The sequence below is a fragment of the Rhinolophus sinicus genome, chromosome 16, assembly GCF_057876585.1.
Source record: "Rhinolophus sinicus isolate RSI-liver-muscle chromosome 16, RSI-T2T, whole genome shotgun sequence".
Taxonomy (NCBI): domain Eukaryota; kingdom Metazoa; phylum Chordata; class Mammalia; order Chiroptera; family Rhinolophidae; genus Rhinolophus; species Rhinolophus sinicus.
The window spans coordinates 91,247,447-91,271,868 of NC_142516.1; the positions used below are offsets into that span (position 1 = coordinate 91,247,447).

General features: G+C 38.8%; 1 protein-coding gene across 6 annotated transcripts in view; it reads left to right on the forward strand.

The window, feature by feature from the left end:
• Positions 1–7: 7 nt before the first annotated feature.
• Positions 8–24,422, forward strand: part of LOC109449839 (uncharacterized) — a 91,095-nt gene continuing 66,680 nt past the window's right edge. The window contains exons 1-3 of one of the 6 annotated variants that reach the window (XR_012495607.2): positions 151–639; positions 993–1,183; positions 2,094–3,849. The gene's annotated coding sequence lies outside the window, so the exon portion shown is untranslated. Of the gene's footprint in view, positions 640–992; positions 3,850–24,422 lie in introns of those variants that run through there. The other 5 variants (XR_012495606.2, XR_012495610.2, XR_012495608.2 and 2 more) reach the window with 5 other exon arrangements.

A 24,422-nucleotide genomic window follows, 5' to 3' on the forward strand; every position in this document is an offset into this window, starting at 1 on the left:
TACGTCCGTAAGCGTGGCGGAAGGAGAGGACGGGAGCACTTCCGGCCAGCCTCCGCAGAGGCGTGGCCGGCTGCCGCCGCGCAGTTTTAGCTGCGGCGGCGACTGGGGGCGGGGCCGGTGGCTACAGAGCCTGCCATCTGTGAGTGGCTGGGTTGGGGGAGGCGACATTTCTGGAAGCTGCTGGAAAGGGCTTGAGTGGCGTAGGTGACGCCAGCGGCCAGGGGGTGGGGCGTGATTAAAACTAGTGCGCGGCCGGTAGCGGAGGGATTATGTTGAGGAAAGAGACTGGCGTGTGTCTCTCTGCGGCCTGGCCCGCGCGAGCCGGAGTCGGAAGCCGACGCGCCCTTGAGTGACCTGGTGGGCGGGCGAGGGACGGGCTCCCGAGCGGCGAAGGGTGCAATGGAGGCTCTTGGCCGGCGCGTCTCCGCGGCGCCGCTGTCTCGGCGGTTGTGGGCCGCGCGAGGCTTCTCTCGAAAAGCCTTGGTGAGAGCCGAGCTGCCCCATGCGTGTTCACAAAGGGTCACCACACACGGAGCTGCCCCTCCCTGTCTCCCTAAACCCCATCTTCGAGGCCAGGGGCTTTTCTGCCCGGATTCTGGGGTGTTTCTCCTCCTTTCCTCCCTCCCAGATCTTCTAACGGTAAGGGGAGTAGCCGAGGCGCAGGACTCTGTTGTCCGTGACCCGTTCTTACTAGTCGTCAGCCGATGTGTCCCTGCCGCGCTGACTGCCGTTGCCCTGCCTTGTTTTAACTTACGAGAAAGGGGGAGTTTTCATTTAATTTATAAGTTTAAGTAGGGAGGTCATGTGGTTTAAGGGACATCGTGACCGCGTGTGCTATTTCGGAGTCTGCATTCTAAACCTTGGGGGCAGCTTACTCCAGAGGTCCTTTCGGTCGATTGGGTCTGTGTCCTAGAATAACTAGTTTCTGACCAGTTCTTTACAGAGTAACCATTGGCATTTTTTGATTTTTTTTTTTTTTTTTTTTTTTGTAGTGGTCTCAGTGAATTGCTATACTGTGGAATATGCTGATCATTTTGGTAGGGCGGTATAGAGGAAACAAGTCCCGTGTACCAAGAAATTCTTCAGTAAAAAGGATTTTAGTTTTTGGTACTTCTGAATGAATGCAAATGGTCAAGAAATCCAGTTTGTTGTTTTGTTTTATTCCAGACTGAAAAATAGCCTGGTTAGTTTTTGTTTACCTTTTTTGTTGTACTAAATTATTAATGTGCTGGTATATTTCTTGTAAGATCTAGCTAGCAAGGTAGTTTTCTTTTTTATAATGAATTATGATGAAAATAGTTTTTCCTCGTGAAATAGTAGCCAAAATCAGGGTTTTTCTTGCTATTTTAATTTTTGGAATGGAATATACTTTTTGTAATAAACATTTGCTGAATATTAACATGAATTAAACAAAATAATTGATTCAGTTAGTAGCCGAAATTTTAAGATTGAAAAGTCAACATCACCAAACTAAATTATATCAAACATTGTTTTCTGCAGTTGATTTATAGTCTTTTAGTGCAAATTTGACTTTTTGCCAGGAAAAAATATGTAATAGTAACAAACAAAATGGAGGTGGAGCTTCGGTTGTGGAAAGAAAATAAAGGAATTTAGTATATGCTTGTGATTGAATCTAGAGCTTTTCACCTTGTAAAAGGTAGGGAGAAAAAAATCATATAAGAATGTTAGATAAAAGGAAGGATACTAATGTAGAGCCCATCAGGAGTGGTTGACTAGAAAACTCACCATTTGTTTATATTAGAGGAATGGTTCCAAGTTGAAAAAAATTGTGTACATTTCTGCTTATTCCTTACCAGTATATTTGGACTGCCTCTTTCTATGAACTACACTGATCCCCAAAAGAGCGCAGTTGTCTTCTAGTAGGAGTAAAGCTCATTTCCTCAATCCCCTTGTGAGCGATGTGGGGCTGTTTTATTTACCTATTTCCCTTTAAAAACTAACATGATCTCATCAGAGGGAGCTTTTATTAGTAACTAATGAGCAGCTACAGTAGTAATACGGTATTGTACAATTAGGATTTTCTTTTTTCATTTTTCTCTTCTCATAATGTTAACTTTTGCCCCCTCTGCTAGGTTGGGTTCCTTAATCACAAAACAAGCCCAAACCTGGGATGTAAAAGCTGCATGCTTGTTCTGGTCTCATCAAAAAGATGACAGTTGAAGTCACTAACCATGTTTTCTAGCAGCATTTTTGTGAGTACGGTCTATAATTTCTTACCTAATTCCAATATTCAGAAGGCTTTGAAAACCAAATACTTTTTAAGTTTGGACACAAAATTCATTTGGTAGCAAAATATGACCTGAACTAATGAGAAGTTATATGCAGTCTTTATATACCATGTTTTGTTGAAGAAATATTAATACATTTGGTATGTGAGGTTTTATATAATGGTTTGTGTACCTTACAACATTTTTAAAGTTCCCAGAAATTCTCATTTCTAAAACACATTTAGTCCCTGCGTTTTGGTTAAGGAATGCACATCTTTATTAATAGTTTTGGCAGTACAATTGTGCTAGTCATTTGTATATTTTAAAAACGAAAACAAGACATTTTAGTTCTTTTCCTCAGTGAATTTCGGTTGAGTTAGAAGGATCGTACTGCAATATGTACAGCGATAGACATATGCACAGCCTATTAGCCATGGAGAGACCACACAAGAAATTAGTAGTCCGAGGGTTTGAGGTTGTTTTGACTTCAGACTCTAAAATTTAGATAGAACATGACAACCCATTATGTAGCCTAAATGTAACGTGGCTCTGTTTTGCCCACACAAAATGAGAAGACAATATAAGAGGCCTAGGTAGATACTGGAGTATCTGAATTCTAATCCTAGCTCTTGCTATGTGACCTTAACACAGTCACTTAATTTTCAGGGCCTTGGTTTTCAGATCTATAAAGTGAGAAGTTGGAATAGATGGATCTCTTAAGGAAGGTCCCTTATAGTCCCAGTAATCTACCTGCAGGTAGTTACCCTTCGACTATACTTACTTTTTATAAATGTTTTCCATTAAGAATGTGATCCTATTTCATCTCAAACTACTTTCTTGCTGATCTAAGTTTTGTGTTTCCTTTTGGATAGATAATACAGTCACATGGTTCAAAATTAAAAAAGATAATGCAGGTAAAAGTCTTCCTTCCACACTCGTCCTTCAGCTACCCAGTTGCCTGCCAAGGAAGCAACCAATGCTAACAGTTTGTTGTATATTTTTCCAAAAAAAATTTATACATCTACAAGCAAATAAGTACTATATTTTAATTTTCTTCCCTTTTTTACGTAAATGGTACATTCTGTGTATAGTTTATGTACTTTATTTTTTCACTGATCTTAGAAGTTGTTCTGTATCATTATGTAAGGTGTTCCTTCATTCGTTTTTATGGCTGCATAACATTCCATTGTATGATGTATCATTTCATCAGTCCTCTCCTTTTGGACATCGAGGTTTTTTCCTGATCCTTATTAAAAGCATTGTGCAATAAATAACTTTGTACATTTCATCATTTTCTGCATTGTGAATATCTCTGTGCCCTAGATAGTGGCATAGCTCTGTTGGGATAGTGACATGGTTGATAAAGTATGTTATTTAATAGCAAATAACATTTTTTAAAAATTGGTAAATCAAGGTCTCAACAATGCATTTCTAGGATTCCATCAATTTTTACTTACATGTTCCCTATGCCAGTGGGATACTGGAGTCAGCACCACATTTGACTAAAGAAAATGTGAGAAAATCACATCACCTGAATGGCTGTTTCTTCATTTGAGCCCTAGATGAAGCAGGTGGATTATGTGATCTTTTCCTAAACAAACAAATAAATATATAAATCTTTTTTTGTTGTTTTTTTTTTGAATTAAAGTTTATTGGGGTGACAATTGTTAGTAAAAATATGTAAATCTTTAAAGACTCAAATCATACAGCAAGAGCAAGACTGAATGAGAGGCGTCTAAGAAATGAAGCCGACTGATGGACGAGCAGATTTGTCCTTTCCAGTTCATGCCCACTCCAGGGCATATGCTCAATGAGTGCTATTTAAATTGATATTTTTCTTTTAGATTTTTTGCCAAGCACCTATAGTTGAATTTGGCCAAGTGCAACTTTTGTTTATTCCCTTTACCAATAAGAAAACTCAGCCTAAAGAAGTAAACAGTGTACCGAAATTTGCATGACATAATGGCAAACATGGGATTGAAATCTACGTCCTATAATTTCTAATCTAGAGTTTCCCCCAGTATATCACAGTCTCATAATTCAACTTGTAGCTCCAGCAGCAGCTCTGAGAATGCCCAGTGGTTAGGGACTACTTTAGGACCCTTTACTCTGCCTGGGCTCTAGGGCAACCTGGAGTTCAGAAAGCAGCAGTTTTATTCTGATGACAAAACAACATTCTGTAATTGTAATCACACAATATGTTGATTAGCAATCAGGAGGGCTCCAAATCAAAAAACTGAAATTGATAACAGAAACACTCTTTTCTAATTGGGACATAGTTGTCACTTCGAGATAAAATTATCAGGCATAAGGACTGACAAGAAATTATTTGGAAATGGACAGTCTTACATTCCCCAGCGTTCATGCCATCACTTAATTTAGCCAGGAAAATCTTAACCATCAGAAAAGAAGTGATAGAAACAATAGCAAAAGAAATGAAAACTAGGAGGCTGGGGAGTGTGCTGTAGTCACTTCCCTTGAATCTGGTGGTGCAGCACATGACCCCTACTCCCCACACACTTTTAGGGCCTTAACTTTCTGGCTAGTCCTCTGTGCACAACTGACTCGTCCTTCAAATCTCAACTTAAATTTCACTTGTCAAGCTGTCTGTCCACCCTGTCTGGGCAGCCCTCTGCCCTCCACCCCCTCTCCAATTCCTTATTACCACCTGCTGTTTGTTTTCTTCATTTTGTATATACAGAGGGTGCCAAAAAATGTATACACATTCTAAGATAACATCTCTCTGAAGGAAAAAGCTGAAAACACAGATGCCCATACCCCGTGCAAAACCCACAGAATCAGGAATGGGACCCAGCCATTGCATTCTTAATAAATTCCCAATATAATACCTATTTAAGACCCCAAGGTATATCCGGTGAGTAAAATGACATTCTTTTTGGCACCCCTGGTGAGTACAATGACATTTTTTTTGCCCCCCCCCCCCCGGGTGTGTGTGTGTATCCGGGTATCCCCACTAAGTTGGGAGCTCTGTGAGGGCAAGGGCTACATCTGTATTGTTCACCATTTATATATATACAGTGCCGGGTACGTAGTACGTATTTGTTGATGAATGAATGATCTTGGTTCCCAATTCCCAATGTATGTGGCTGACCAAACCTGCTAAAATGGAACGTTTTCAACATGTTTATTTCTCCATGTTCTTATACGTGTTAATTCAAGATTGGTTTGGTGGAAGATGTATATGTAATTTATATGCTCTTTGAGAAAAATACGAACTTGTCACCAAGCTTCTGTTGAATGTGCAAGGCAGTATGCTAAATGCTGGGTGAATAAAAAGGTGAATAATGCATAGTCCTTATCCCGAAAGAGAAGTAGAAACATTTGTAAACAAATGGCTTTCATACAAGGCAAAATGAAATAAATGCTAAATAGAGTTGTACAAGAAATGTTCTGTAGCAGCAATGAAGAAAAAATGATGCATTTTAATTATAGGCAGGGCCTCACAGAGTTGAATTTTGTGGTGGGCTTGAAGATAGAAAAATAGAACTGAAGTCCCTATACGTGGAAACTAAAACTGACAAATGTTTAGCTTCACTTTTTGAAAGTCTTTAATAATATTGAAGACAAAGAAGTCTTATAAAACATTGTCATTAAGCAGTCTTTAAAAATTGCAGTTACAAATAAAAGTACTCTAGCTTTAAACATGACACCTAAAATTGAGGCTACCCAGAAAATTAATTGGACTGTCTTGACTAAGTTGGTGCTTTCCAACTAGTTGCATTTTAACCGATTGCTAAATTCAGTTAGTAATTATTTAGTAAACTCAGTCAAGACAACCATTGAATGGTTAAAACATTCATTTTTTAAAGGGATTTTTAAAATCCCATTGGTGGTCTGTAATGGATTCTCTGACTATATCACAAGTTAAAATATAGACTTATTTTTTGATGGTCTAATTTGATTTCTTTTTTAAGCTTACTTTTTCCTGCCTTCGTATGTTTTCCTAAGGAATATAGACCTTCTCCCACTCTTACTTAAAAAAAAAAAAAAAAAAAAAAAGCAGTAGCAGTAGCAGCATAGGCTAGATTCACAGACTTGATTTCAACTTGGCCACTTACTAATCACAGTTCTGCCACTTTCCAATTTTGTTACTTCTGGCAAAATATTTAACCTCCCTAAGGCTCGATTTCATCTATAAAATGAAAATATCTACTAATCTCACTCTATCATCTAGTTTTGTGACCTCAGACTGATTATTTAATCTGAGCCTCAGTTTTTTTATATATGAAATAAAATCATCTTAAATGAGGTTTTATGTAGAACCATGTTTGGCAGGTAATAAGCCCTCAGCAAATGTTGGTTTCCTCTGACCATTTTCCTTCTCATCTAAACTCTGCATGTCTTTTAAAGTTTACTTGATGCTCTGTCTGCTATCATCTTTCCTTTACTAGCTCATAGCAGCCTCCTTTTTTTCCACTGTCATTGCACTTATCGTGTATACCTTGGATTCTTAAATTGGTGTTATATTGGGAACTTACTAAAAATGCAATGACTGGGTCCCATTCCTGATTCTGTGGGTTTGGCATGGGATCTGGGCATCTGTGTTTTCACCTTTCTGCTTCAGATTTTCTAATGCTTACCAATGATCATAATTTCTCACTTATTTTGTTATAATTTATATTTGTTAAGTAATTCTTATTAGGTAACTCTTCAGGTATTTTCATTTACACCCCAAATATACTGTAAACTCTACAAGAACACAAAATACCCACAGTAGTGCCTAGTTTAGAGGTTGATAAGTAATGTCCCTTTTTTCCCCTGCTGAAGTTTGGATCCAGTTAAGAAATAAAATGCAGAAATCAGATAAAGGTTCATATGTAAGTTTACCAAAAAAATTGTTTGGAAAATGTGGCTGAGGTTTGCAACAACAGTGAGCTTCTGAGTATTGCACTCCAGAATTCAGTAGATTTAAACCTCAAGCTTATCTACAGGAATAGAGCTTGTCCCACTACATTTACTGTGTGACCGGGAGTACACCAACAGCTCTCTTCAATCCAACAAATCCCAAATGGAAAGGAGAGAGGAAGTAACTGAGACCCTGAATTTCTTCTCTCGAGTTGATCAGACCAGTTACTCCCTGTACCCCTGTAACCTGAAGAAGGAGTTACTGAGATCAGCCATGAATATTACTGTAAGGAAGTTTCACGTGGAGTATGAGAGCTTTCTCACCCTCAGAGGTTCTAAGTAGGTATTTGTTAATGGATTTTTTAATACCTTGCTTCATATCAGCATGCTGTGATTTTTAAATACCTAAATGAGACGTTCTAAGGTTATAGCTTGAGCCAGACCATTAGTGTATATAATGGTATTAATTATCATTTGCTATGTAAGAAATTACCTCCAAACAGCTTAAACCACAAACATTTACTATTTCACACCATTTCTGATAGTCCAGAATCTGGGAGTGGTTCAGCGAGGTGATTCCAGTTCAGCGTCTCTCATGTGGTTGGAGTCATCTGAAGGCAGCTTGAGTGTGCTCACAACATGGCAGTTGGCTTACCCCCCAGAGCAAGTGATCAGAGAGAGAGGTAGAAACCACAACGTCTTTTATTCTAGAAGTACCGTATCTTGCTGTGTATAATACACACTTTTTTGCCCAAATTTGTGAGGAAAAAATAAGGATGCACATTATACATGGGTAGTACTAATTCCATATCTATATAAATGTTTTAAGTTATGCTTATAAGTTAAAAATGTAACTCTAGAAATCAATAACAATATCCATATGCAAAATAATACCCTGGAATACCATAATCAGTTTTGTTGAACTTAAGACGAACTTGTAACGATGGAGAGTTCCTAGCCTTTTATGATGTGTAAATATCGTAAATTTGTTACCAGTACATAAAATTTATTGTACCTTGTATCTGTTCTTGTGTTTTGTAATTTTTGTAATTATTTGTTACATAAAGTTTCTTGTACCTTTATAGTACAAAAATCAAGTACCTAAATGTAAACAAATAAAAATTTGAATTAAAACATTAAAACGAAATATTTTTTCCTTGAAAGTTTGGGCCAAAAACGTGGGTGCATATTATACACGGCAATATACCATCAGTTCGTTACACAGACCCACCCTTATACACAATGTGGAAGAGACCTACTCAGGGTCCAGGGGGCAGGGCTCGTAGGGCGCCATCTTGGAGGCTGACTCCATAATTATATATAACATGTTAATTTGATTTTTGTTACTTCACATTGCTTCATTTGAAAGCAAATATTTCAATGTTTACTATTCCATTAAAATTCTTAAAATATTAACGGTAGTTCTGTGAAATAATTTTACTTTTGAATATAATTTTCCAGCTAAAGAATAGTTGAGAGGATGTTTTTCTCCTAGTGTCCCCTCCTTCCTGTCTAGCTGTGTCGAAAATCAGAAGTTCACATAGAATGAACCGGGACTAGTCTTAGTTTGCATGATCTTCCAAATTGTGAAAGTTCAGATGATCTACAGGCAGACTTTTTATTACAATTTTAATTTTAGTAGAGATGAATTTACTTCTGTCTCCTGGGAGGTGCTTTATAAAGTCCGAGTCCCAGCTTCTGATATTTATTCAAGTGAGGTGTTTTTGCCGGGGTGATCAGGATTAGGTGGCCTAGATGGCTAGTGAAGGTCATTTACCTCACTGAAATAGTCCGTGGGCCAAAAGGTGTTGAAAACCTTCACTCTAAGTGTCAGTGGTTTGATTAAAATTCTAATGTCAGAGCACTAAAGAAACTCAAGTAAGTGAAATAAAATGGTCAAAAATAATTAACCTTTTTTTCTTTTTTTTTTTTAAGATTCCACATAAAAGTGAAATCATATGGATTTGTCTTTGTCTGACTTACATTATTTAGCACAATACCCTCTAGGTCCATTTATGTTGTCACAGATGGCAAGGTTTCATTCTTTTTTATTGCTGAGTAATATTCCATTATATATGTAGCACCTCTTCTTACTCCGTTCATCTGTTGATGGACACCTAGGTTGCTTCCAGTACTGGGAATATAGTAATATAGTAATATTGTAATAACTTTGCACAGTAGCAGATAGTTACTAGACTTATCGTGGTGATTTTAAGGTATATAAATGGCAAATCACTATGTTGTATACCTGAAACTAATATTGTATGCCAACTATACTTTAATACATTTTTTTTAATTAACCATTTTACTTTACTCATTTATTTTGTCCTATAACATGAACTCGTTTATTTTATCACAATTTAGATTTCATATAATAGACTATAAATATTTGCAAATTTTGTAAAATAGCAAAAGAAAATGGCAGTGTAACTTGGAACTTGAAATGTTCATTGAATTGAGTGTAAAATTCATTTGTATAAAAAGCATTTGTATAAAAAACATTCTATTTTTAATATAGAACTTTCCAACACTGGAAAAGACAGTAATTTGAAGATTATGGCAAAAAAAAAAAAAAAAATTGAAGATTATAATATAAATTGACAATGCCTAAATGTTCTTTGGAATTCTAGCCATAAACATTGTTGGGTCATTTTGCATTGTAAGTTGCCAAAAGAACATTCAGTCAGTTGTTTAAAGAATCCATACATGAAAGACCAGTTACAGAAGCCCTAATACGAGCACAATCAATTTTTTTAATCTGTATTTAAGCTATTTAGTACAGAGAAAAACGCATAGAGCATATAACCCAGCACCAGACCAGTGAGCTCATTTGGCCGTTAGAATTTTTGGTCGTGGAGGCATATTTGACAGCAGCTTTCACCCTCAAGTATTAAGAGGCACTATTTTGCTAATCAGGAAAAAAATTTCAAAGAATTCATTTTACTTTCCAAATGTAATTTGTCATGATTAATCAATAAAGTGATGTTTGTTTTGGGTACTGATTAGCTTTAAGATGAGATCTTCCATAAATTCTTACAGTAAATGAGAGGTGATAGTATATTTTTTCTGAATATGGAATATGTAAATCATGAAAGTTGAGTCTTCAGAGTTAAAAGGTGGCAGTTAAATGAAAAAATTTGGAGTAAGTTGAGTATTTTCTGAAAATGAAAAGGCAGAGAGATAGAGGAAAGTTGGGAAATGTTAATTTTAGGATATTGTGCAGGGAATAGTAAATATATTTACTATCCTCAAAAACTTCCAGGACAGAACAAGTTAAATGGCATGACAAAAATCAGCCAAATCCATTTTATAAGACAAGTCTTCAAAAGTTAATTAAGAGAGACTAAAGAAAAATAACAAATACAACGCAAAGACTTTGATTAAATCCTGATTTGAAAAAGCACTGCTATAAAACACACATTGGGGGAATTTGAGTATGCTTAGCTGTAGAATATATTTGGGGATGTATTTTTTATTTTCCTAGGTGTGTTAATGGTTATTATGGTTATGTAAGAGAAGGGCATTTTTTTAGGAGGTATATCTGAAGTGTATTTAGAGGTGAAATTATCTTCAATGTTCAGAAATGTGTGTAAATGCACATATAGGAAAAACACGATAGTGTCAAATATGGAATCTGGTAGCTAGCTATAAGGGAGGTTATCATACTATAAACTTTTTTGTATGTTTGAATATGTAAAACGAGTTTGGGAGAAAAAATTCCCCTTCAGCTATTCTATCTTCACTCAGCTTTACAAAGGCCTCAAGAGAGTGTATCATTGTTTCTAGCTACTGTCTCTATCTTCCTCTCCTATTAACTCTTGAGTCCAGGCCAGTCAGACTTTCATTCCTCCCTTCCCACTAAAACTGCTCATTTCCACATCAGCGTTGGCATCCATGTTTCCAGACCTGGTGGTCACTTCTGAGTCCTCACTTTCCTTTTGACCTTGGCAGCCGACCACTCTCTTATGTACGCTCAGTTCTCCTACCTCAGGTTTTCTTCCCCTCCGTATCTGCTGGTTCCTCCTCCTCCTTAAACACTGGAGCACCTCAGAGCTCAGAGCTCTTCTCAGTTTGCATTCGTTCCCTAAATGATCTTATTCTGTTCCATAGCTTGAAACTGTATAAATAGAGTGATCTTAGTAGACTTCCAGGTTTATATCTCCAGCCCCAACCTCTCCCCTAAACTTGAGACTCATACATCCATCTGCTCACCTGGTATATTCACTTGACACCAAGTAGATAGAATTTCAAATCTAATATGCGCAACAGAATTTCAAATTTAATATGCGCAACACTGAGTGCTTGAGTCCCATCCTCGCATCTGCTTATCCCGAAGCAAAAAGCTCCTGTTCCCTACCTGCTGCTCCACATTCTTCCTCATCTCAGTACGAGGTACTTCATTCTTACCATCGCTCAGGTGAGAAACCTTGGTATCCTCTTTGATTCCTCTTTTTTCTTTTCCCCGTGCTATACATTTAATTCCTCAGCAAATATGCTCAGCTCGATTTTTAAAATATATCCAGAATCTAAGCACTTCACCGTCTCCGACCACTGCCATCTTAATCCAAGCCACCATTCTATCACATTTTGTGACAGTTTCTCACCCGTGGCACCATTGACATTGGGGGCTGGTAATTCTTTTGGGGACGGGCTATCCTGTGCATTGTAGGATGCTTAACAGTGTCCCTAGGCTCTCTACCCACTAGATGCAAGTAGCAACCCCCTCTTCCACAGTTGTGACAACCAAAAATTGCTAAAATGTCCTCTGGGAGGCAGAATTGCCTCCAGTTGAGGACTGGTGGATTATAGCCACAGCCTCCTGTTCTGCCTGCTTCCTTGGCCCCTGCAGTTTCTTCTCATCTAGGCACCACGTTGTCATGTAAACACATAAATCAGATCATTTCATGTCTTTGCTCAAAACATTCCAGTGGCTTCCCATCGCGTAAGGATCAAATCTGTAAGTGCCTACAGATCCCTTCCCTACACACAGAAAAGTTGAAGAGCCGCCATTTCTCATTGTGCAAAGCCGTATGTTTTTTCTTGGAAATTATAAAGGGCACCTCTTCCATTAGGTGGATGCAGCCCCACCTGCCTTATTTTTCCTTCTGCATCAATTGCCTCCACCTCACATGTTATATTCCTGGAAGGATGGTAAAGTGAGCAGTACAGTTGTAATAATGTATACAAGATGTACGGTTTTAATAATGTAGTCATTGTGGTCATGGAGCAAGGTAAGTGCTGAAGTTTCAAGAAAGACTTTGCACCTAACCTAACCCCAGAGATTCTTAAAGGTCTCCCAGAGGAAATGATGCCTAAACAGGACCTAGTCTGGTGGTATAGAGAAGAGAAAGGTGCTAACAGGATGGGGGGAAGAGGAAGAGTGGGCAAATGGTCAGTTCAATTTTGGACGGACTCCAGCGTACCTCCACGAGGAGATTAGTGTATCAGGCAGTTAGAGATATGAGTCTTGATCTCGGGAGAGACATCTCAACAGTAGGTACAAATTTGGGACTAAACAATAAGTAGGCAGAAACGAGAGAATGTTTATCTGTCAAAATTGGAATGAAAGCCTTCAAATTCAGTGTGGTAAACTAAAGGAATTCCCTCATCAAAATATGATTCATGTAATCATAATGTAAGGTTGTGGGGTGGTGTGAGACTGCTGATGTGTTTCTCTAAGACAAGGAAAACAAGATAGGGTCCTTTGGTCATCTGGACTTTAGAACTTTCGCCCTTACTTTAGTCTGGTTTAAGCAAAACAATTGTTCTTCCTCAGGGCTTATCGTTGATTATGTCAGACAAGTAGAGCCTGCTGGCTATGACATAGGTTCTAAGGTTATTTTAACTTCTATATATTAGAAAAAGCACTTTTTCAAACTTGGAGATCTTTGGGGGGAAAATAAGTATGGATTATGAAATGTTCTTTTTATCTCATACTTTTAATTTTGGAGGGTCAACTAACATTTAGTCTAACTGAAATAGTCATCTGTCCACTCTAAAACTTGGTGACGTTATGATTTCTCGTGATTCTGTAGGCAGCTGTGAGGTCCCGCTGCTGGTCTCACCTGGGGCGCTCGTGCTGCTGCGGTCAGTCTCTAAGGTGGCCGCACTGCACGTCTGCGGCCAGGTGCTGCCGGGCCGTGGGGCCGCTCCGTGCCCCCAGCAGCCGCTACTCTATAGTCTCTCAGACGTTTTAACATGGCAACAGAAGTGTTCCAAGAGGGCAAAAGCAGAAGGCTGCACGGCTTCTTACCGCCTTCTTCTGAGACTATCAGAAGTTGCAAAACATCAGTTCTGCTGCATTCTACCACTCTGCTGTGTGTGCAGATTAACTCACTGAAACCTCACAACAATGCTATGCAAAGGCGGCGCCATTAATTACCATCGTCACTTTTAAAATGAGGAAACTAAAGCTCAGCACTAGTAGTTTGACCCACAGGTACCCAACAGGCAAGCCACAGAAACAGACATGGGTTTTAATCTCTCTTTCCCTACCAGCAAACGTTAACTGATCCGAGCCTATTTCCTCATCTGTAAATGGGGTTAATACTACCCTACAGAATTATTTTTAGGATTGAATGATTTGATTTCGAAAGTACCTAGCAGAATACATCAGAAATGTTAATCTCACTGCCTCCTCTTAACTCATCTCAGGTTTCTTTGTTTGATAAGGAAACGTTTTTATCCGTGCTATTTGTCTCATTATCTTAAAAAAAAAAATCTTGAATGACCTAGACTAGAATGACTATTAAAGGGGACTGTCATTAACATTCCAACAGCACAGCAGGCATACAGAACCTTCCATTCGGAAGGAATTCCTTATTTGAAGACTGCAATCTTAGCCCTTGTACGGTGAGGTGTCGGTGGCTGATGACCACTTCACATATTACTCTTCCCAAGGTTACTTACATTTTCAGAAGAAATAAAATGCCAGTGAAGGAATAGGATAGCATTTCAGGTTTTGTGGCCAGCCGGAGGCGAAGCTATGACTAGGAGAAGGATCTTTCCGTGGTGATCCTTGTGGTCTGCCTGCTACCGTGGGCCAGCCCTGGCAGGTTACCAAGTAAATCACCACACTTTGTGTACAGTTTATAGATTTGGGTTTCCATAGAAAACAGAGAGAGAGAGAGAGAGAGAGAGAGAGAGAGAGAGAGAGAGAGAGAGAGAGAGAGAGAGAGAGAGAATAAATTCGTGTCATGATGCTATATTATTTCATTTGCATATGTGACATTTAGATAAACACAGATGCAGTCACTGTACTATAAGTGCAAACTGCAGTGCTGACATATTAAGGTTTGGGCCTGTTATGGGCTGGCCTGTGTCCCACCCCACCCCCAAATTCATATGTAGAAATTTTAACCCCCAGGACCTCAGAATGAGACTATATTTGGAGATAATTATTTAAATGGGTGATTGAGTTTAAAATGAAACCTTTTGGAGGGTCCTAATCCAGTATGACTGGTGTCCTTATAAAAAGGGGATTAGGACACAGACATGTACAGGGACACATACACCATAGGAGGGCCCAGTGAGAAAGCCACCGTCTACAAACCAAGGAGAGAGGCTCAGAAGAAACCAAACCTGCTGACACCTTGACCTTGGACTTCTAGCCTCTAGAATGTGAGAAAATAAATTTCTGTTACTTAATCTACTCAGTCCATGGTATTTTGTTATGGCAGCCCTACCACACTAATACAGAGCCCGTTTTCCCTCAGACACGATGTTTAATATTTGTCATTTTTTCAAAACTGAAAAATTTTGGTGTAGGAAAACAAATCAGGAATGGATTATAGGGACATTTTCTTACAAAGGATCTTGAAATAGACCAGGTTAGAAGAGCCTCCGTACCCTTTATTTTACCACCATGGCCATAACCCCTTTTCCTTCCGTTCCTCTGTCCTTTCACCCTGTCCTACACCCCCCACCATTCCAGCACACGTGCACACCCCGTATCTGGCTCTTTCACCTTCAGTCCTTGTATTTTCAGGTCTATTCTCTCAACAAGCTCTAGTTGTTTCTCCTAAGCGACAGAATAGTCTTCTGTGTTGTTTTTCTCTCTTCATTTTGTAAACACACGAGTAGGCTGATGAAGGAGAGGGGCCTCCGCATTTATGGAACACCTAATATGCTAGGCGTGATGTTCCTCACTTTACAGGAACCATCTCCTTGAATGAGAAAACAGCAGTGGCCTAATTTAGAAAAAGAATGGACAGCTACGGTAATAGCCTTGTGACATCACTTTGGAACTTTGAGTCTCTGGCCATCGCCCTATTTTTTATAAACTTAGCCCTGCCATCATCAGATCCACAATGCCTGGTGGTTAGGAAAACACTTTAACTATTTAAGTCTCTAGATATAAATCATTTTGTGAGATGTGAAAGCAGCATATCCTTGGGGTATCCTTGGGGAATGGCCCTGGAAGTGGCATGAGGGACCAATGCTTCTGAGAGTGTGTCATGGACATTCTTGAGGAATTGGCATGTTCATGCCCCTTTCACGGAGAGTAACTGAAGGAAAGATGGGAAGGTTGCTAACCTCTGTACTATTGTAATAGTAATAGTCGAGAAGGGGACAGCTAGCTCTAAGGACACTGGACGCGTGCCTGGTCTAGTGCAAAATATCTTCCAGCTACTTGTGTAAGGAATTTGAAAAAGCTTCCTTGGGCTTGGAATTCGAAAGAAAAGGAGTCCAAGGGAAAGAAGGCTTGTTAACCCTACACACCAGGGGTCAGCAAACTATGGCCTGTGGGTCAAACATGGGCTAAGGCCTGTTTTTGTATGTCCCTTGGGCTAAGAATGAGTTTTACATTTTTAAAGAGTTAAAAACTAAGAATATGTGACAAAGACTTATATGGCCCACAGAGCCTAAAATAATTACTATCCTCTGCAGAAAAGTTTGCCATCCCTTGCACATAGACGGTCTGTTTTGTGTTATCTATTGAAAGACTGGTGGTGTACGGTAAACAGTTAAGACGAGAAATCGTCCTGAACATTTGTCTTATTTCATAGAATTATTTTGTTTTGGACCTTATAGAATGTGAAGAGATCATGTCCCCTATATTAGTCTGCTAGTGCTGCTGTAACAAAGTACCTCAAAGTGGAGGCGTAAACAATGGAAATGTATTGTCTCATAGTTCTGGAGGCCAGACATCCAAAATCAGTGTGTCCGTTTGGTTGGTTCATTGTGAGGGCTGTGAGAAAGCTTCCGGTGGTTTGTTGGGGGACTTCAGTATTCCTTGGCTTGTAGATGTATCACCCCAGTGTCTGCCTTCATGTTCGCGTGGTGTTTTTCCAGTGCACACTTCTGTCTCTGTGCCCAAAGTGTCCCTTTTTGTGTGGACACAGTCAGACAGGAGTAGGGCAAACCCTAATGGCTTCATCTTTGCTTGGTCATCTGCGAAGCCCCTGTTTCCAAATAAGGTCATGTTCACAGGTCCTGGGAGTCATGGCGTCAATATCCTGCAGGACGCAGTTCAACCTGTAACATTTTCTAAGCCTGTGTTTTACAGGTAGGAACACAGAGGCCAAGAAAGTATAAAGAAGTCACTCAGGTCCTACAGCTGTCTAGGGGCACAACTCGTATTAAAGTGTAGGCCTGACTGGTGCAGCACTTGTTTGCCTATGTGCTTTACACCATAAAACACAGTGAGTTGCATTATTCCAGTCATCTTTGATGTGCCTTCCACCAGTCACAGAAAAAGAATAAACCATAGATGGATCAGAATCCGTTTCTGTTATAGAAACACTCTCATCGTGCACTAATTTTAGGTTAAAACCATCTGTGTGTGTTTCATTCGGAAAGAAGTGGCCGAAGGTCTCTTGTTACAGGAGAGGACGTTTGTACGTGCACAGTGTAAGCCAGGCAGTGGTTGTTAGAAGGGTGTGGACAGCCAGCCTTGTCTGGATCTGTGCATCGCCTCCTGCGGTAGCTTTTATGGGCAGGTGGCCCTTCCAGAGACTCAAGCCTCCGGTCTCACTTACTTTTGACCATTGACAAATCACTTCCTTAAGGCTTAATTCCCATTTCTTTAAAAGAAGGGCTGAGGTTTTCAAAAATCTTTTGGAATTCTAGGATTCTAATTATGTGAATGTGTTGAGAGCCTCTTACAGTATCTATTGGTTGGGGATGGTACAAAGGAGCATATGGAAAACCTCTGTACAGACTGAGACTTGGAGACCTGGACGAGTACGTGTAGGTGGGAATTGTGGGGCCCAGGTAGCTGAGTATAGAAACTGTCTGTAATGCTCTCTGTGGATACATTCTAGTGTATGCTTGATTGCAGGAGGGAGGACTGTTCCCAGAACGTCATATTTTGAGGAACTAAATTGAAAAGTTTATACCCCAGAGATAACCTAATATCATTGCCAGCCCAAGGAATGGAGTGTAACTGCCCCTCCTTTGCTCTCCCTGTCGTTTCTCTCCTGCAGCCTCTGTGGCAGTCAGCCTGCAAGGTGGCCCCAGTGATACTTGCCCCTTGTTATTCGTGTACTCGTGAAGTCCCCTCCACTGGTCACGCATCGACCTGCGTGGCCAGTGGCATAGTGTGGAAATGACGGTGCTCTGCAAATATTTTTCATTAAATGTGACTGACTTATATAAAGGTTAGAGCACCTGTTGATTCTGTTGGGAAAGACGTAAATTACCTTTATTTTATTTGGAAATAAATACAATATTTTAAATAGATTTTCTTAAAAAGAAGTTTGAGTGTTTGAAAGATGTAAATGAAACACAAAATTATTTATATGGGACTTAACATTTTAACAAGTATCTAAGCACACAGGAGAAAGACAGCAGAACAGTAAGAGCTGATGGAGTTGGCCATCTTTACAGAAGTTACTGAGAGAAAGAATGTCCTTTTTTGCTTGCTTTTTTTTTATTTGAAAATAATTTCAAACTTACACATAAGTTGAAAAAAATCCATTTATCATCTATGCTCCTGTGTGTTCTTACTCTCTCAATAAATGTGTTTGTAGATATACACATACAATATTTTTTCTAATCATTTAAGGGTAGCTTACATACATCATAGCCCTATACCTAAATTTTTAAGTTTATAAGTCCTAAAAATTACAATTAACAAACTTCAGTAAATTTAACATTGATGTTTTACTATTTGTAACCCAGTTTTGTCACTTGACCCATTAATGTCCCTTAGGCCATCCCCCCGCCCCCTTTAGTACCGAGGATAGTGTCATGCATTTAGTTAGTTGTATATCTTTAGTCTGTTTTTTTTTTTTTTAAAAAAAGACTTTTTTATTATTGGGGAAGGGGAACAGGACTTTATTGGGGAACAGTGTGTACTTCCAGGACTTTTTTCAAGTCAAGTTGTTGTCCTTTCAATCTTAGTTGTGGAGGGCGCAGCTCAGCTCCAGGTCCAGTTGCTGTTGTTAGTTGCGGGGGACGCAGCCCACCATCCCTTGAAGGAGTCGAGGAGTCGAACTCCGGCAACCTTTGGTTGAGAGCCCGCGCTCCAACCAACTGAGCCATCTGGCCACCCAGGAGCTGAGCAGCAGCTCATTGACTTCATTTTAGTTGAGGAAGGCACAGCTTGCTGGCCCATGTGGGAATCGAACTGGCAGCCCCGTTGTCCAGAGCTCACGCTCTAACCAACTGAGCCACCGGTCCACCTTCTTTAGTCTCTTTTAATCTGTAACATTTCTATGGACTGTCTTTTATGGCGCTGACACTTTGGAAGAACACAGGCCCCGCCCCCCTTTTAGTAGGATGTTTCTCATTTGGGGCTTGTCTGGTGTTTCCTAGTATTTTTAGGTTCAGTCTCTTTAAATGTTCTAAAGTGAGAAAACTATTCTATTCAAATGATCAATTTAAAGCAAAATTTAGGTCAGGTTTAGTTAGAATTATTGAAAGTCGAAATGGAAAACCAAATCCTGTTGTAGAATCAGCTTCTTAGATAGTGTTTGTAATAAGAGTTTTCAATCTTACATGTTACTGTAAATATTGATTGGCTCAATGACTGGGTTTGAAAAAGTCAAGAAGTGTCTTGGCAGTGGGGTGACGTTAGGTGGTTTTATTCAGCTTCATCATGAAAGCCAGTGGTATCTTTCTGTGGAAACCAAGGATTTTCTTCCAACTGTTGCTAAATTTATTCAACAAACATTATTCTTATCTGCCTGACACTGGAGTTGATCCTGGGAATACAAAGACTATATACCACAGGCTGTAGATAAAAGGTCACCAGAGAGTCTAGCAAGCCACAGAGGACAGGAAAAGCCTCTGCTTCGGAGAGAGTTTGTGCCTGGCGGGTGTAGGGAAGCCGAGATGCTTCTTTCTCCCAAAGGAAATCCCTGTTGCCGCTACAAGAATCACATCCATCTCCCAGAAATGGCTGCTGTTTGGCATTTTCACCTGATTCTGGTGCACCAGAATTTTTATTTGGTATTTTTTGCTGCTGTTTGACATTTTTACCTGTTCTGGTGCATAAAATATGATTAATCATATTGAATAGTTTAGTGCAGGCAATCAATCCCCTTAAGAGACTGGGGAATAAGATAAGTTCTTTCAATGCTGGAATTCTTGAATTTTGCAGTTGTCTTGTGCTATGTGAAATGCCCAGGAATTCGCTTGAAAAAAAATAATAGCACTAAATTTTTAATTCTATATCTATTTATTTATGTGTCATTTCCAACAGTATCATGAGTGAATGTGTAACATTAGCTTAAGGTGAAAAATGTCTTTTAAGTCTGAAGATAAAAAAGTGTTGCACCTTCTGATGCTGTGATCATCGTTGTTGTTTTGTTTTGACTCTTCCTGTGTGACAGTGTCCTAGGCCGTTCATTTCCCTGGACGCCTAACGCATTCTCGGCCACTCAACTTTGCAAGTCTGGCTTCTGTAGGGGATTGTCATTGTGTGTGGACTTCCTGAAATACTATAACTTAACCTTCGAAGTAACATACTAAAGTGCTGAAGCTGGGATAATTTCTAATAAGAGTACCACTAATGATAATTTTTTCCAAACATTATAACAGGGGGACAAGTATGGTTGTACTATTGTAGATGTTCTTGATCTTTAACTAAGAAAGAGTGATAGATTTCATGTAATTCTCAATATAAGAATAAATAAAATGTAATAGCTATCTATTCTAAATTCCATATTATATTTGGTTAATACAATAGCTAAATTCCAGGCCAAAGCAAAGGAGCTGTGATTTGATTTTGTCAGAAAAATGACTTTGAAAGGCACCTAGAGAGCAGACCATAAATCCAATATAAGATTGGGGAAGATTTTTTTTTTTTAAGTGGCTGTCTCTATGTGATTGTTTCTATGTTGGTAAATACTGAGTAAAGAGAAATATTGTTTTGATAAATATGTGTTTTAATCAAAATAATTCTCTGCTATGACATTCAAATAAGCTGACCAGTTTTCACAAATTTTCTTTTGTTAAAATCGAGAGGAAAGGAACAGACACTTTTCACCCCTGCTGTTTAAATGCGATGAAGTATAGTGTAGAATTGATCTTTCAAACTACAAGAGTTGTTGGGCTGCTCACAATCGGACAATATTGTGAACCATAAGGGAATCTCTGATTCTCATAAACGGAATGTAGATTACTTCGTATTTATTAATACAGAGGTTCGTATTTATTAATACAGCTGTTAGTACAGTTTAAGAATTGACTAAGTTGTCTTAAGTTTAAAAATCCTTGTTGCTTTCCACAGAATTTAGCACATTGCAAAATGTTTCAAATTCTGTAGCACAATCTAGTATATAAAATTACTGAGGGAGACTTTTTAAAATCAAAACTGGTTGAATGTTGGAAATTTCATAGGACTCAACCTTAAAAGGGGTTTCTTTGTAACACGGCATCTGCCTCCCCTTTCTAGCCTCGATCCTGCCTCAGGCTACCTTGAACTTCACCTTCTAACAACATTAAACAGCTTGTCATTTCCTTGCTCACATTAACTTTCACTATTTGGAGTCGCACTGCCCAGTCTGTAACCACTACCTGCATGTAGCTATTTAAGTTTAATTTCATTAAATTATTAAATGAAAAATCCCGTTCCTGTCGCACTGGCCACATATCAAGTACTCAGTAGCCACATGTGACAAGCAGCTCCGTTGTTGGGCAGAGCGCATGTCAGATACTTACACCATCGCAGGAGGGGCTGCTGGACGGGGCTTCCACAGAGCCTGTAGGTCTGCTCTCGCTGCCCACCACCGCCTGCTCTCCTTCCTCAGCGATCGGAAGCTTGCTTATCCTTCAGGGTTTATATCGTGTCATTGAATGCAAGAAACATTTTCAGCCAGGCCTGTTTGTTCCCACTTTCTGGGTTGGATCCCTCCTTTATTTGGGTATTTCGCCCTTATTATTGCCACTTTACTGTGTGGAAATCTAGGTTTACACATAATGTCTCCCCTTCTAGATGGTACACTTGTCAAATTTCATCTAAATATTTCTCAAATCCATCCACTTCACTCTGAATGTAGTGGAAATAGTACAGTCCTAGGAATCAAACAGATCTCATTTTGAATCTTGGCCCCTCCTCTTACTATCTTTGTGACCTTAGCTTTAATCCTGTGGATCCTGTTTTCTCTGTAAAAGGAAAAAGGTAAACCAAGCATTCAACATTACAATTAGAGGTTGTTTGTGTCCCTCCAAAATTCATATATTGAAAGCCTCCCCCACCCCCTGCTGTGATGGTGATCAGGTCATGGGGGTGTAGCCCTCAGGGGTGGGATTCATACCCTAACAATAGAGACTTCAGAGAGCTCTCTTTCCACCGTGTGAGGACACATGATGGCAGCAGTCTGCAGCTGGAGGAGGCCCTCACCAGAACCCACCCATGCTGGCACCCTGGCCTTCCACTTCCAGCCTCCAGAACTGTGGGAAATACATTTCTTTGGATTATAAGTCACCCAGTTTTTGGTTTTCTGTTACAGCAGCGTAAACTGACTAAGATAGAGGAGATACCAAAAAAATGTACACACATGACTTGTATTCGTCTTTTGTTATCGGTATATATTCAGTATTACAATTTTAATACTGTTTTTTCCTTTCTTAAAATGTGTATACATTTTTTGGGCACCATTTGTGTTTGTATGTATTTATAAATAAACATATATATATATATATAGTTATCTTTTGAAAGATAAAATGCATCATAATTGGGGAAGCACATAAAAATTTAAATATGACCTATTTTTCTCCTTTCTAATATATTTTTAAATAATTATTTTTTATTAAATTAATTTTAAACAACTATACATCCATACTCCTCAGTTCTTTGAGTTTCATGAAAAAAGGGACTCTCTGATGAAGAAATCTGAGGGCTAGACAGACACCTCTTGCAATCTGAAGAAGATTTCAGATTGTATTCTTACCACACATGTCCTTCGTAGCTGATAGGACCCCATGTATCCAGCTATGCTTTTGACATTTCCTCTTGGTTGTCCGCTGCCACCATCTTAATTCAAGCCTTGACAACCACACAACCTTGTAGCTAACTTCCCAGACGCCAGGTTCTCCCTGTGTTAATCCATCCTCGATGCCAAATTTACAAATCCTTGTAAAATCTGTTTCCTATGTTGCTATTATACCCCTTTGCTTCAACTTTAAGAGCTTTGGTATCTTGGCTGTACCTTAACTGTCAAACAGCTTTTAATCATGTAGCTTCCTACTGTTCTTTTTTACACTACAGACACCGATCTTTTTTTATTGCCCCATTAATATGCTGTGCTCAGTCCTACCTCCTAGTTTTCAATTACATGATCCCCCTGGTCGGGAATTCCTTTCCCTTGCTTGTACATGGCCTGCCTGTCCTTCAATGTCCAACCCACACCTCATCTCCATTAAGCTTTTTGTGATTATTTTAGTTTTCAGAATCCGACTTTTCTGCCCCTCATCATTTATGAATAATATATTATCTCTGCTTAAATGTGTGTATGTACTTGTACATTGTCTTTCCATGTTGCTACATAATATTTTTAATATTGTCTCATTATTTTCTATTATCTAATTTGTGTTAATGTTGGTTTTGTAGGAATAGATGTTATACTCTTTTTATTTCCTTTTTATTTGCCAGTGCTGAGCACATGATAAATCTTTATAAAATATTTGTTAAATATTATCTGTGATAAGTAGAAATGGAAGACGTGTTATGACAGTATATAATGGTAATTTTCATAGAGTTTTTGATTTGCTCATGAATGTTGCCTTGCCTTCCTTCCTTCCTTCCTTCCTTCCTTCCTTCCTTCCTTCCTTCCTTCCTTCCTTCCCTCTTTCCATTTGCAGAGTTGTAGAATAGCCTCTCATTCTCATACTCACTTTTTTCAGGAGATTAGTCACCATTTACTGAGCTCCTAGAAAGAGTGTTGTACTGGGCACTTAATAGCTCCGTCATTATCAGTTTGTTCCATAGAAATATCTCTGTGTTAGTATTTTTCCAGACTCTCCTTTTCAAGATAAAAGGAAATCCTATTATGTTGTTGTTTATAATGATAGAGTGATATAAGAATTGATATAATAATGAGTAGTTAATTTTCTTGGCTATTCTGTAGTGTGTAAATATCATGAATCATTAGTATTTAGCATTGTAATGAACTATATTAGGAGATATAAAGAATATACCTGCACCCCCCAAGAACATTCTAGTAGACAAAGATCTAAATTGTTTAATAAAATATTCACTAAAGATAGTGTGAATTTTGTTTAAAGACCACACTAGTCTTATTCATATATATTTTAATAAATATATGAATATGTGTTTAGGTATATATGAAAAATTCAGAAAACTAAATATTTCTAATTTAAAATTATAACTTGGATGGTAAACTTTGTAGTTAACTGAACCATATCATAACATAATGGCTACTGTTTAGAGTAAATACCGTGCCTGTGCTAAATTTTTCATGGCCTCACTTAATCCTCACAACATTGAGATTATTATCCCTATTTTACAGATGAAGAAACTGAGGTTTTGAAAAGTTCACTTTCCCTAGAATCTATCAGCCCATATGTGATAGAACAGGTTTAAAAACCAAGTCCTTTGACTTTGAAACTTGTGCTTTGAATCACTATGGCTAAACCCACTGCCTGCGTATTACTGGAAGTATGTATTGTACTTTGGAAACACAAAGAAAGGACACTTTGTCCATCCTAGTTCAAAGGTTAAGTTAAAAGGGGGAAGAGGACACCTGGGAGTACCAGGCAGACGGGCCACCATTAGCACAGGCATGAGGTATGAAACAGTATGGTGTGTATAATGGAAATATGGAAATTGAGTATTAACATAACTTTATTCGTTTAGTATTACCTTTATGGTCAGTGTAAACTAGGAAGTAACAAGGGCTGTGGCTCGTGCCCTGTAGC